This window comes from Globicephala melas, chromosome X (genome assembly GCF_963455315.2).
Source record: "Globicephala melas chromosome X, mGloMel1.2, whole genome shotgun sequence".
NCBI lineage: Eukaryota > Metazoa > Chordata > Mammalia > Artiodactyla > Delphinidae > Globicephala > Globicephala melas.
In genome coordinates this window covers 123221328-123235164 of record NC_083335.1, presented here as the reverse complement: position 1 = coordinate 123235164, position 13837 = coordinate 123221328, and the positions used below count along the sequence as shown (strand labels likewise).

Genomic DNA, 13837 nt, shown 5'->3' with positions numbered 1-13837 from the left:
GCTGTTGTTTTCCCATCCCTCATGTAGACCATTCAACAAAAAGCAAATCACCGTGTTTCCGTATCTCTCACAATATTATTTCAGAGAAAAGTAAACATAGCAAAAGACATCACGAGTCAGTGCGCTTCTGCATCGATCAACTACATATTTTCTATACAATATTCACCAAAGTTCAGCTGAGAATTTCCCAACTAGATTTAATTTAACAAATTACCTTCCATCAGGATGGCAGGTAATTTATTAAACATTACATTTTCTGATAATTTTGGGAGAAGAAAATTTATTGAAAATTGGATCCCAAATACAGGTAAAGATATAATGGAAAATCAATGTGGATGACCTCCTATTCATACCTTTAGGTGAATGGGATCCTAAGAATATTATCACGGTCGTATGAGTTTTACCTTTGGTATTCAATTCTAAGGTACAATTTAAATGGAATAAAGGTGACATTGTTCTTGGAACAAAGGAAAATGGCAAAGTAAAGATAACTGAAAAACTATAAATAGGTTGGAAAGGGAAAAAATGCCAAATGTCGGTGAGCCTTTAGATGTGACTTTTATTTTTTTGCCACTCTGAGCAATAGAGGCCGGGGTGAGCTACCAGTTCTTCTAAAAGCAGCCCTGCGTGAGATCATGCAACAGCATCTGTTGTTTTCACCCACCTCTGCCCTCCAGGGCTTCTCTTGTACTCCTGTGTCTGAGCATCGATACCCAGGAGACGGCCCCGTCTTTGGCACACCTCCTGCCCGTTTCACAAAGCCACCTCCTGCTTCCTGGACCGAATACAACTGTTTTTCCCCAACTCACTCACCCTCGGCCCCCACCTCCTCTACTCCACGCTGTTTCTGGTCCCAACGATACACCTTCAATAATATTCATTTGCAAAACCTCGATCTTGGTGGCAAACGAAAGGGGCATTTAACCAAAGTGTCCAAGAACTCTGGGAAGCCTGGCCGGCACGGAGGGCATAACGTCTACTCAAAATCTCTAGCCGGTGACAAGTCAGAGCTCTAGGGTTTCCTTTGCAACGGGGTGCCAGTCCAGGGTCGCTGGCTGGGGAGTCTGGGAGTCAGTGTGAGGGACTGTGTCAGGCTTGGCAGTGGTCCTGCCCCAGCAGACAGCCAACAGCACCACCCGGGTGGGTGGGTGATGCCATCACTGGCCCACTGGAAGAACTCCAGTTGGACGAAATAAACATCATTTGATTAAATAGCCATTTGGATGACGGAACGGCCACAAAGAGGTAGCTCTGTGGGCAAGAGCAGACTTACTGATCGGAAACATGTGTTCAAACCCTACTGCTCACCGTACCGATCTCAGCGCTTGAACGTACCGGAATGTGTGTGAATGAGCACGTCTGGGATGAAGACATCAGTCTTGGCTTTCGTCTTGCATATGCAAAATTGCTCCAGGAATGAATAGCCTAGGCTGTTCGTGTGCCAGGCTCTTCAACTGGGATCAAGACACAAAACACCGTTGTTGGGTGAGGAAGATGAGGTGCCCGGAATGTGAAATCTTCCAGACAGTGGGGCAGGAGGAGAACCCTGCTGGTGCGAGAATACCTGCAAAACAGGAAAAAGACAGAGACTTAGCAGCAGTTTACATCTATTGCTTTTAGGCCTCTGACCAAGATCCCTGGAAGAACTTTTTCCTTCAAATGGAAATTTACCTCTTTGAATAGTCCCTTGGAAGAGGACCTCTAATTAGCAGACAGTCTGCTGATGGGGACCATTTGCAATAGGGACGCAACGCCCTTTGCCATAAACATTGAAGGGATTAAAAAATCGAATAACAGTAAACACACACACACCTCTCCTTAAAAAAATAAAAATTTCAGGGCTTCTCTGGTGGCGCAGTGGTTGAGAGTCCGCCTGCCGATGCAGGGGACACGGGTTCGTGCCCCGGTCCGGGAAGATCCCACATGACGCGGAGCGGCTGGGCCCGTGAGCCGTGGCCGCTGAGCCTGCGCGTCTGGAGCCTGTGCTCCGCAACGGGAAAGGCCACAACAGTGAGAGGGCCGCGTACCGCAAAAATAATAATAATAATAATAATAAAATAAAAAATAAAAACTTCAGGGAAACCTAGATAACCCGTTTATCCCATCGACAATGAAGCTTGGCAGGTTGCTAATTAGAACAATTCAACAACTGTAATTCAACGTGTACATTTAAGAACAGGTTCCAGCTGCAGTGATTCAATTTCGCAAAACATGCATTCCATCAGGTCTGCCTGAGCATGGCCTCTCCCATGCCATGATCTCAGAGAAACCGGAAGTGATTTATGAGGACTCCAAGGAGAACAGTCAGGGTTCGCCAGACCCTCCCTTCTGTTGTAATCACAGAGAACTCCATGCTGTGTGGCGACCACACGCACAGTCCTGGGACGGGTCCTCCAAGGGTGACGTGGGTGACAGCAGGTTGGCTGTTGTGTCTACATTGATATATATATTTTTTTCTTTTTCATAAGAAAAAGGAGACTCACTTTTTATTTGGAAGTAAAATGTCTTTTTCCCTAAAGAAAATGTCTGTTTTCTTTTTTCCATCTGTAACAATTCATTTATATCTCCTCAAAATTAGAGTTTTTGGCAGGATTCCCTTACTTGCAGAAATACAAAACACAGAGAGTCTGCTATGAAATAAATAACTGAGAAGAAGTCGGAGCACCCACGTGTCACCTTATTCCCCCAGACCCTCTCCAATGAGATTTACAGGCTCCCTTGGTGGATACGGGTGTCCACTGGGACAGGTCTCCTCTTCCAGTCTCTGAAAACCATCCTGCTAATTCAAGGAGTGATTCGCCAGGTAGGTTTCAACTGGAATAAGCTTATGGAACATTTCAGAGGGTGTCAATTGTGTTGCAACCAAGAGATCAAGAAACAGAAATGAGAGTGATTTCTCCGCCTTGACAGCGGGATGGATTACGCAGCGGATGATCGTTAATTACTTACGCGGTGTATAAGGAGTCTGCAGCAGCCATGCCAGTTCTCTACATGGTAAATCAGAACCAAAGAATGTTTTGTTTCGTGGATAACTGGCTGTATTCACAGAAGAGAAGAAGATCTCTTATCTCAGAGAACCACATCAAACTGCTCTAAGAGAACGGTTTCGTTTCAGAGAACCGTTATCTGCGATGGAAGCCCTGCTTTGTTTAGCTACAGTCTTGAACTCATCCCTCTTTGATTCTACAGCAGGGAGATATGAGCCACGGGCCGTTATTTTTTCGGGAGTCTTTCAGGCTACCAAGAATAAATAAATAAATATGCTGCTGTCTTCAAAATAAACAAGTAACCATCTGCACAGGAGGAAATTGCACCCTGCTGCGTCATCAACAAAGGCAATAATTAGAGTCAGATTAAGAAACAAAACAAAATACCTGAGGGGTACAGAGGAAAAAAAGGACCCAAATGGTGCATCTGGGACCCGACGACACAAAGAAAGACTCAGAGTTCCAGTCTGGGATGGGATTTGAGGATTCCCAAGGAAAGCTCTCTCCAACTACCTCCCTGACAGTATGCCTAAAACTGCTTGCTCAGGCATCCTCTCACTGGGATTGAAGGCTTCCATTTAGGGTCTCTCAGAGATAGTTCTGCCAACCTGGGAACACAGTGGCTTTTGGAAGAAGCCATGAGTAAATATAAACACCCTCTGTGCCGTTTTGCAAATCACAGATAAATCGTGGCTCTGAGAGGGCGGGTTCCTACCAAGGAAAGTTTTGTTTCAAGTACGGGAGGGTTAATAAGCTGGGTACTGCCAGGGGCAGATGGCCCAAAAGAGACCTGAGAGGAGCTGGATTCTGAAGGACCTAGGGACCGGCTGGCTAGAAAGGAAAGTGTGTAGACCAGAGTTCCGAGATGAGAGATGCCAAACCTCGCCACCTTCTGTACGCCCTGTAGAGGCAGGCTGGGCCACTTTAGCGTGGAACCCTAGCTTATTTTTGCATGACAAAGAGAGCACTTCTATTTTCATTCAAAAAAAAACTTACCCTATGTGTTAGACTGAACAATTTTTAAAAGAAGTTTACCTAGCTGGGGTATAGTTGGATACGTCTGTTTTGTAGAATTCTACATTCTAATGTAGAATTTATCGGCCCCATGGCTCAAAGGCTTCCAGGTAACAAAACGAAGGTTCTTAAAGAAGGAGGCAGAGGGAAGAGTCAAACCCTCTACCCTTCCCTCTGTGGGTCCCTCGGCCACAGGCTGGGGGAAGAAGAGACGCTTCGTATTGGACCCAAACTTGAAAGCGGGCAGGACCTTTCAATACCAGAAAAACGAGACTTTATCACAAAAAAATGAGACTGGTTTCCATAATTAGAAATGTCTGGAAAGCAACAGGGTATGGTCAAGTTCTCTTTAACGGTTAGGATAAGGTCCTTAAGATGTAACGTGTGACAGCAGCGTTAGAGAAAGACAAAGTGTCTTCCTCTACGTCAGTTCAGAACTGTACAACCCACGAGCTCCATTTTCATCCTAGGAGACCAGAGGCACACCGCTTCTCTCTGTATCTCCATCGAACCAACTTCTCCAAGCAGCCGGCAGTCTCACTGCATCTCACCCTCTGCATCATCAAGTATTACCCCGTCCGCTACTCTATCCAGCAAAAAAACTTGTTTCCATTATCGTCCTCCAAAGAGATTTTTGAAACGTTTTTCTCCTCATCAACACCCCCTGATTGACTAGCCTTACAATCCTACTCCTGGGCATATATCCAGAGAAAAACATGATTCAAAAGGATATACGCACCCCAATGTTCATTGCAGCACTGTTTACAATAGCCAAGACGTGGAAGCGACCTAAACGTCCACTGACAGACGAATGGATAAAGATGTGGTACACGTATGTGATGGAACATTTGTCAGCCATCAAAAAGAAGGAAATCATGCCATTGGCAGCTACACAGATGGACCTAGAGATTATCATACTAAGTGAAGTAAGTCAGACATAAAAAGACCAAGATCATATGATATTGGTTATATGCAGAATCTAAAAAAAAAAAAAAGATACAAATGAACTTATTTACAAAACAGATTCACAGACTTACAGAATGAATTTATGGTGACCGGTGGGGTGAAGGGTGCGGGGGAGGGATAGACTGGGAGTTTGGGATTGACATGTACACACTAGTACATTTAAAATAGATAACCAACAAGGACGTGTGGGAAAAAGTACAAAACAAAACAAAAAACACCCCGTGAAATTCTAATACCATGGATATCCCTGCATCTGTTTATATACTGTATTATTGCATGCTTTATACATAACATAATAAGATTTCTTTCCACTCTCTGTCCCCAAGAACATTTTCTGAGGATGCCTGCCTTAGACAACTCCCTGACTCCCTCTGCCTCAGGTAAAAGAAAGAAGGGAGTCCGGAGTTGGTGGTTTTCCATGTTGCATACGAAGGAGGCATAGGGTTGCACGGAGTCGTCTCCACGACCACCCAAAGGAGTGCCGGCGAGGCACCATTTTGCCCAGCAGCCACAAGGGCCACCATCCACCCATCCCATACTCTGCATGCACACGACGGGGTGGGCCTTCCAATTCAACCTCAGCAGCTCTGCTGTCGTAGGTCTCCACTGCAGGGTTCTCTGCTTTTTGCCAGTTTATAAAATTGGTTCAGGGTTTAAAAAAAAAAAAGTGAAAAGTCCTTTTGTCTCAGTGTACCTGAATGGCCCGCACACTTTCAGCTTCTGGCTCTGTTTAATAAGGTGACAATGACTGCGTGCATTTTACTAAAAAGGCAAGTATGTACTCATAAAGCCTCAAAAACGTTGGTGGGATCCCACCACACAGGGAAAATGTACCCTTTGTGGAGATTGTTCTGTGTGCCCCTCAGATCACTCTCATTGGCCCTTTGCTGATAAGCCCCACTCCATTCACCCCTGGAAGAGTCCCACCAGTGATGAATATTTATAGCTTTATATATATTTTGGAAAAGAATTGAACCTATAATATAGCACGTAGCTGTTTTGGATTTCATTACATTTCAACTGCATTACACTCAATGCACTATAATGCATTCAAGGCACTACGTTCAACTGCATTACGTTTCAAGGCTAAATGCAATTGAAATATGACAACGCTGTGACATTCGATTATGATCTATCGGGGCCTTATTTCATGGTGAGCAAACCTCCATATAAGAGGTCAACACCGTAACAATGTCACTGCTCTTCCCATTGGTACAGCCTGCAACAGGATGATCCAATCAACCACATCATTCAGTTGATTTGACACAAAAGCAATAGAACTGCAGACATACATCCCCGCTGTCAGTCTACCTGAAATTCTTGCCCTGCTATGAAGAGCTGTTAAGCAGGAACAGACATATCTTCTCGTTAATGAATGAGATGTCACGGGAAAACAGAGGGGGGAGTGACTGACTCGGCTTGGAGGCTCCTGTGACAGGGTCAGGTGATTTTGAGCTGGGTTTTGTAGGGTCTCGCCAAGAAGAGAATGCAATAGGATTCCAGATACAGGAAATACCTTGATTAACACATCCCAGGAGGCTTCCCGTGTATGGTATTGCCATCTAGTTCTTGGATTCTTCAGGCAAAGTTGATATGAGACGTGGCAGGAAGGGGCGGGGGATGGGAGCGGGGCTGGTGGAGAAAAGAAACCACTCAGTAAGCTTTCCTCGTCCTCAAGAATTTTACAAGACGCCAACATGCCTGAGGTTTGCCCTGTAGGTGACGGCAAGCCCCTGAAAGCTTTACGCAGGGGAGAGAGGTTTGTTTTTTTATTACTTTGGCAAGTCCAAAGTTGCACAAAATGTAGACAGTAAGTATAAAAGCCATGCAGTGTGAGTGTCAAGGTTACGTCTGGCGATTCTTACATCCTAGACTCAATATTAAGCAGAAGCCCACGCCACTGAACTGAGTTCTACCAAGATTTCTACTGAGGATAATATGATTAAGTTCCACTTAAAATAAATCCATTTGCAATCATTTAAATACAACTGACCCAATATTCGGTTTTAAGTATTTCTCTGAGCAGAGACACTTGCATATAGATAGCTGTAAATCAATAGGTGAGGGCGAATACATATATATCTATGCGTCTATTTGAAAAACAACAGATTTTATGCCATTTTAATTCACTGACAAAAAGTCTTTGAAAGGTTTTGAACTCCAAATGAAACGACGGAATTTAAATCCCAAGCAAGAACAGTGAAATACTGAATTCAGGAGAAAAACTTCACGCAGAGCCCTAAAGAGATGTGAAAATTGCAGAACTTCTTTAAAAATTCAGCAACCTACAAATCTCAGACAACCGTGAAGGGTATTCTCTATTGAGTCTAGTACTAGATTGGATCTTGATGGATACAATTATGCAATTAACTGAGGAGCTGTGAGTTTATTTTGTTTTGATGAGCAAGAGAGATTTCGCTCTAAATATAGTCTGTGCCAGCTGGCCAATTCGGGTCTCTTCCCCTCTTTTGATTTTCACAAACCAAGTATGTGCGTTCTACACACCGCGCTGGTAACCAGTAAATGTTGCCTGTCATGCATACTGTTTGGCAGGACATATGCGAGCATTCCCATACATCTAATTGCAGCATGAGTATTGTAGCATTTATGAGATCACTGCCAATCACCATGTATTTTTTCACAGATCACTTCGTGTTCAAGTGTAAGCAAATCCACGTGCACGTTTTCCAACTGGACGCGTGATGGCAGGCTCATAGTGAGTGGTTGGGAGAGAGTATGTATAACTCCATTACTCTGATGACTGATCAAATATCATTAATTTAACCATCTTTCAAATTAAACTCTCTTTACAAAAGTAGAGATTTTTGTTTCTTTGCCATATAGAGCAAGCTGAAAGCTGTGATTCTTCCAACATGGAAAATAAACTTGCGCTTCTTAAAATCAAATTAATTTCTGAAGTGGCTCTTCCTTAAAAAAATTAAATATAGAGGAACAAAACCAAAGTTTATCGAGAGAGATGGATAACTTCCTTCGTAGAATGACGTTTTACTTTACAAGAAGATTCACAGCAGGGTTCCTTGAAATATTGGACATACCTAGTGCCCACACATGTGGAAAGACTTAAAAGTCCTGATCTGGAAATCATCCGTTGCATTATATTATCAAGTAAATCACATAAACTCATTTGTGTTTAAACTCTGCCAGCGTCTAGCATTTCTTCTTCTTAGTGTCTGTCCACATTGATTGAGAGAGAGAGTTACGCAACATTGCCCACAGCTGCTTATAACCTTCTGAGAGCCACTCGAGACAATCTATTTCAAAGATACTCAGCGTAGGTTGAATAAATGGTTTGATGAAATAGCTCGGGGATGGGAACCATTTCCAAATCTAAAGTCTTTTCCATCCATCTTTTCCCCAGGAGGTTCACTGGCCACTGCTTGGACATGACTTATGCTAAATGACCTCATGTACCAGAGCTGCCTGTCCAATCACTGTAAGACAGAAGTGACAAAGTTCTAGCAGATGATTAAGCCAGGAACATACGCTCATCCTATGGAATCGGAGGCTATTCTCTGATGAGCTTAGAGACATAACATTGAATATAGGAAGATGCCAAGGATGATCTAACTGGACTTGGACTGGCTGAGGGGCCATGTTTATCCTAGAGGTAATAGGGAGCTCATCATCTGATGAAAAATCAAATAAGTTATCTGATGTATACTGAAAACTGAAAACACAAGCAGCGAGGAACGTCATAGCACTATTGTTCTGAAAATAACATGGGGCTGTGTTTTTGATTAAGGAGCTGTGGAAGAGTTTGTTCATAGCTCACTCAGGCCAGGGAGCAGATTGCCAGGTGAGGTGGGGCACAGAGTGCACTTTAGGTCATCCTGCTTGACTTGTGTCATCTCTTTAAACAACAGACACGTGGAATATTTCTAATCGGACACATTTTAAGGAGGCTCCGTCATTTACTCTCTGGTTCCTGAACTTACTCAAAGTTTCCTGTTACAACTGCCATGTCACCTTCCTTCAGATAGAGAGAAATTTGGGGTCTTAGCTCAGGCTGCTGTAACACAATCTCATACACTGGGTGGTTTAGCAAAAACAGACATTTATTTCTCACAGTTCTGGAGGCCGCAAGTCAGATCAGAGTACGAGCATGGTCGGGTTCTGGTGGGGACCCTCCTGGTTCACAGACAGAAGAATTTGGGGTACACAAACATTCAGTCCATAACAGTTAGTCTTTAATAAACGTTAGCAACTAAAAGAAGAATCACTGATTAGAAATTATTTGCTTTTACTGATGCAGATTAAGTTGCCTTTCACACACAAACATTCCTTTAAAATGACTCTTTAGAAGTGATTGTATCTCTTCATGTTTGATGGTAGATGACAGACTAGATAAAATGACAGATTACACAATAGATTAGATAGATAGACACACAGAGAGAGGGGGAGAGAAGAAAGAAGGAAGGAAGGAGAGAGGGAGGGAGGGACAGAATGAAGGAAGGAAGCCAGCAAGGAAGAAAAGAAACAAGGAAGAAAGAAAGGAAGAGAGAAAGAAAGAAGAAAGAAAGAGTCATCCTGGGTTCCTCCCGAAAGAAAGCTTCAAACAATCACTTTTGTGCAGGTGGCTTATTTAGGTGGTGATCTCAGGAGTCAGGGAAAAGAATGGAAGGCGTTGGGGATAAATGGGGCTAATCCTCCCCTATCTGCTTAGGTCTGTATAGATATGCTTTTGGGATTTCACCTTCAGGTGGAACATTTACAGTCGACCCTAAACAACTCAGGAGTTAAGGGCACTGACCCTCTAAGCGGTGGAGAACTTGCATACAACTTTACAGTCAGCCCTCTGTATCCATGGTTCCTCCACATCTTCGAGGTTCTGCACCCCTGGATTCAACTGACTGGGCATCCTGGGATACTGTAGTATTTATTATTGAAGAAAATCCGCGGATGAGTGGACACGTGCATTTCAAACCCATGTGGTTCAGGGATCAACTGCATCCAACAGCATTCAGGCCCTACGGACTGTGGGCTGTCCCAGGGGTGTTAACCCCCTTCACTTCTGGATTAGGAAGCATGCTCAGAGCTCTCCCCTGCGGTCCTACAACGCACAAGTCTGAGAAGGACCAAGGGAGAAGGCACAGGATGACCAGTGTGGACTTCTGAAAGACGATGCCTTCAGGAAGAGTGAATCAGCCCTGCAAGGAACGGCTCAGCACAGCAACCGCTGGGCTCCCAGGGAAGGCAGGCCAGTGGCTGTGTGTCTGCCATCCAGAGGAGGGGTCAGATACAGAAGATGCAGACTGTATGGTTGCTGGGTTTTGAGAGGCATTTCTCCTGCTGACAGTGGTGTTGGAGTCTTATTTTAGTGACTGAAGTTCATTAAAGACTAAGTGTTACGGACTGAATGTTGGTGCCACAGTCACGACTCAAAGGAGGTGACTCCCCACTCCACTTGGACAAAGCAAAGATCAGGGGTGCTTCCGGAAGATCTTCTGTGTCATCATTGCTAAGCCATGTCCATCAGCCATAAGAAAACAGAGGTGAAAACAAGTTGTTTTTTTTTTTTAAATAAATTTATTTATTTATGGCTGCATTGGGTCTTCGTTGCTGTGCGCGGGTTTTCTCTAGTTGTGACAAGCGGGAACTACTCTTGGTTGTGGTGAGCGGGCTTCTCATTGCAGTGGCTTCTCTTGTGGAGCACAGGCTCTAGGCACACGGGTTTCAGTAGTTGTGGCACATGGGCTCAGTATTGGTGGCTCGTGGGCTCAGTAGTTGTGGCTCGCGGGCTCTAGGTGCACGGGCTTCAGTAGTTGTGGCACGCGGGCTCAGTAGTTGTAGCGCACGGGCTTAGTTGCTCCGTGGCATGTGGGGTCTTCCCAGACCAGGGCTCGAACCCGTGTCCCCTGCATTGGCAGGTGGATTCTTAACCAGTGCACCATCAGGGAAGCCCCCAAAGGTGAAAATATACTTTTTTAGTCATTAAAATCGATAGAAATTTCTATAGCATAATTGGTCTGCATCCTAAATGTAGGGATCTCATCAAAGATAACTTATGCCATTTTCTGACATGGTAACATTTTTATCGCATCATTTCTTTAAGACAGTGGAAAAAAGCATAAACATCACCAGTCAGTTTTTCAAATGCCGTATTCAAACAGGAATACAAATACATAGTGTTTATTTTAGATTCCACCAACACGGAAGAGGATCATATAACTGGTGCATGGCCAGAAAATAGAAAAATTACTAATATTCTTCCGAAGGTTGAAATTCACCATTGGGCATTTTTGGGTTCTTATTAAGGTTGTGTCTCCACAGGACCCCAGATATTATGAATGAGTCAAGAGAGCAAGAAAAATGTGCAGGAGGGGTAAAGTCAATATGAAAGGCAGTGGCGGTATTATCACATATGGATTTTAAACAGACTAGCACGATATAAAAATTACCTTGTACATTTATATGCATTGTCATAAAACTTGAGCATGTTTTCTTCACTGAAGTTCAAAAACAAAATTACAGGGTTGCCGCTGGGAGCTGCTCCCTGTAAATCTTCAAGAATTTGAGGGATAGCCATGTGTCCTGTAAGAGTTAAACCGTTCTGCCTTGCAGCAAAGACACATAGAAAATGACTTTTTGAGGTCCCTTGCAGTTTTTAAAAATATGACTGAAAATTATTTTCAGGAGCCCATAGAACAATTGCTTTTTCTGTTTGTAACAAACAGGTTGTGAGAATGATGCTTTAATGATGGTTTCTGGATCATTCAACCCATCAGCAGGGTCCTGGCATCTAGTCTGACCTTTCCTTGCCTGGGTTGGGTGGCCCTGTGGAGCGGTGTCCAAGGGTCTCAGTGGATTGACTGAGTTTCCTGACTCAGGCTGAGGCTCTCCGTTCAGGGACAGAAGGGTTTCCATGTTGAGGTAATAGGCCAAGGAGTTCTATACAACACAATCCACTGGCACACACTTACTTCCAACGCACAATCTGGTGGGGTTTTCTTTGTTTTTCAATGGTACCTGAGTCCCTTACAGTCAAGTGTCCTGAAGCATCAGTGTCTAAGACTTCATGATTTTTTTTAAAATCCTGAGATTTTTCTTAAATTATGTTGGCAGTATAAGAGCGTTGCAGGTACTGAAAGTTACAAAGGAATAAGGTTTCAGAGGCATGACAGAAAGCAAAATAGTACAATATCACTATCACCACCAAATTTCAGCACTACCTGTCAATTCTTCATGTGTTAGAAAAATGTATAGTGATGGTCTTATTTGGGTTTTTTCCATGCACCCCAATGTTCACTGCAGCACTATTTACAATAGGCAAGACAGAGAAGCAACATAAATGCCCATCAATGTATGGATAAACAAGATGTGGTACATATATACCCAATGGAACATTACTCAGCCATAAAAAAGAATGAAATAATGCCATTTGCATCAACGTGGATGGACCTAGAGATTATCATACTCAGTGAAGTAAATCAGACAGAGAAAGCAAATATCATATATCACTTACATGTGGAATCTTTAAAAAATGATACAAATGAACTTACTGAAACAGACTTAGAGAAGAAACTTATGGTTACCAACGAGGAAAGGGGGGACAGGGATAAATGAGGAGGTTGGGATTAGCAGATACACACCACTATAGATAAAACAGATAAACAACAAGGACCCGCTGGATAGCACCGAGAGCTATATTCAGTATCTTGTGATAACCTATAATTGGAAAGAATCTGAAAAAGTATTATATACAAATGAATCACTTTGACGTAGACCTGAAACTAACAAACATTATAAACCAACCAGACTTCAGTAACAAAAAATAGTTTGAGGGCAAGCAGCTCATCCAGAAGGCGACTGCGAGCATCATGATGAAACAATGAGGCGAGGTCGGAAAGGAGCGGAAGTGACAGTACTAGTAACTGGTATGCTGATGAGCGGAAAACTGCCATGGACCACAAAGCTCCACCCCCAGGGAACCTCTGCAAGACCTGAGGAACAGCTCTCAGAACGTCTTCCTCCTGGGACGAGGAGTATTAATCCTCTACCTCTTACCCCTCTTTATCTGCGGGTTACTGCGGATTATGGTTCACCAGGGACCTTACTCCCCAGCACGTGCAAAGGTCAGGAATGCTCTAGCAGCCAGAGACAGGCCTTGGTCTGGGGAGATGCAGGTACATGAGGTGAGCAGCTGTGGATGCGTGAAGCAATCGTTCACCAAGATACACGCGTCCTGGGAAGTAGCTGGAAAGAACGTCCGGGGTGGCCTCAGGCCGCCCTAACCCACTCAGTCAATTTTGACACAGCACTTAGTCCACGGCAGACCACGTGCCAGATGTGGGCACCACGGGAAACAAACAAATTCATTCTCCTCTTCTTCTCCTCTTGGCAATTTTCTAATGCTCCAAATAAAAACTTCAATCCCTCAGCCAGGCTTTCCCCACCATCCAAATTTAGGGCTCTCTCTTTTCGGTACCCCACAGCATTTTGGTCACATTTCCATTTTAACACCTACCATGCCACATAATTGAGTAGGTGTCATGTCTCATTTATCCAACACTCAAAAATGTTTTTTGAACTAATGAATGAGATGGTCACTGTGTTAATTTTCTATCACTGCTATAACTAGTTACCAGCCACAAAGGTAGTGGCATAAGACAAAGGAATGTTGTATACTTGTGGAGGTCAGAAGTCCCACACAGGTCTCCCGGGCTACACTTGAGGTGTCCGCAAGGCTGTGCTCATTCTGGACGTGGATCTGTATCCTTGCTACTCCCCACTCTGTCTGATGCCCGCACTCCTTGGCTTGTGGACCATTCCTCCCTCTTAGAGCCATCAGTGCTGCCCATCCCTGACCATCCTTGCACAGTCACATGCCTTGTCTGACTACAGCTCACTAG

General features: G+C 43.9%; 1 protein-coding gene across 6 annotated transcripts in view; it reads right to left on the bottom strand.

Annotated features, from left to right (window-relative positions):
- LOC115842406 (uncharacterized) overlaps window positions 1–13837 on the bottom strand; it is a 523008-nt gene that overhangs the window by 236509 nt on the left and 272662 nt on the right. For all 6 annotated transcript variants that reach the window (XM_060292695.1, XM_060292693.1, XM_070044714.1 and 3 more), the window contains one exon: window positions 1336–1564. The gene's annotated coding sequence lies outside the window, so the exon portion shown is untranslated. The remainder of the gene's footprint in view (window positions 1–1335; window positions 1565–13837) is intronic.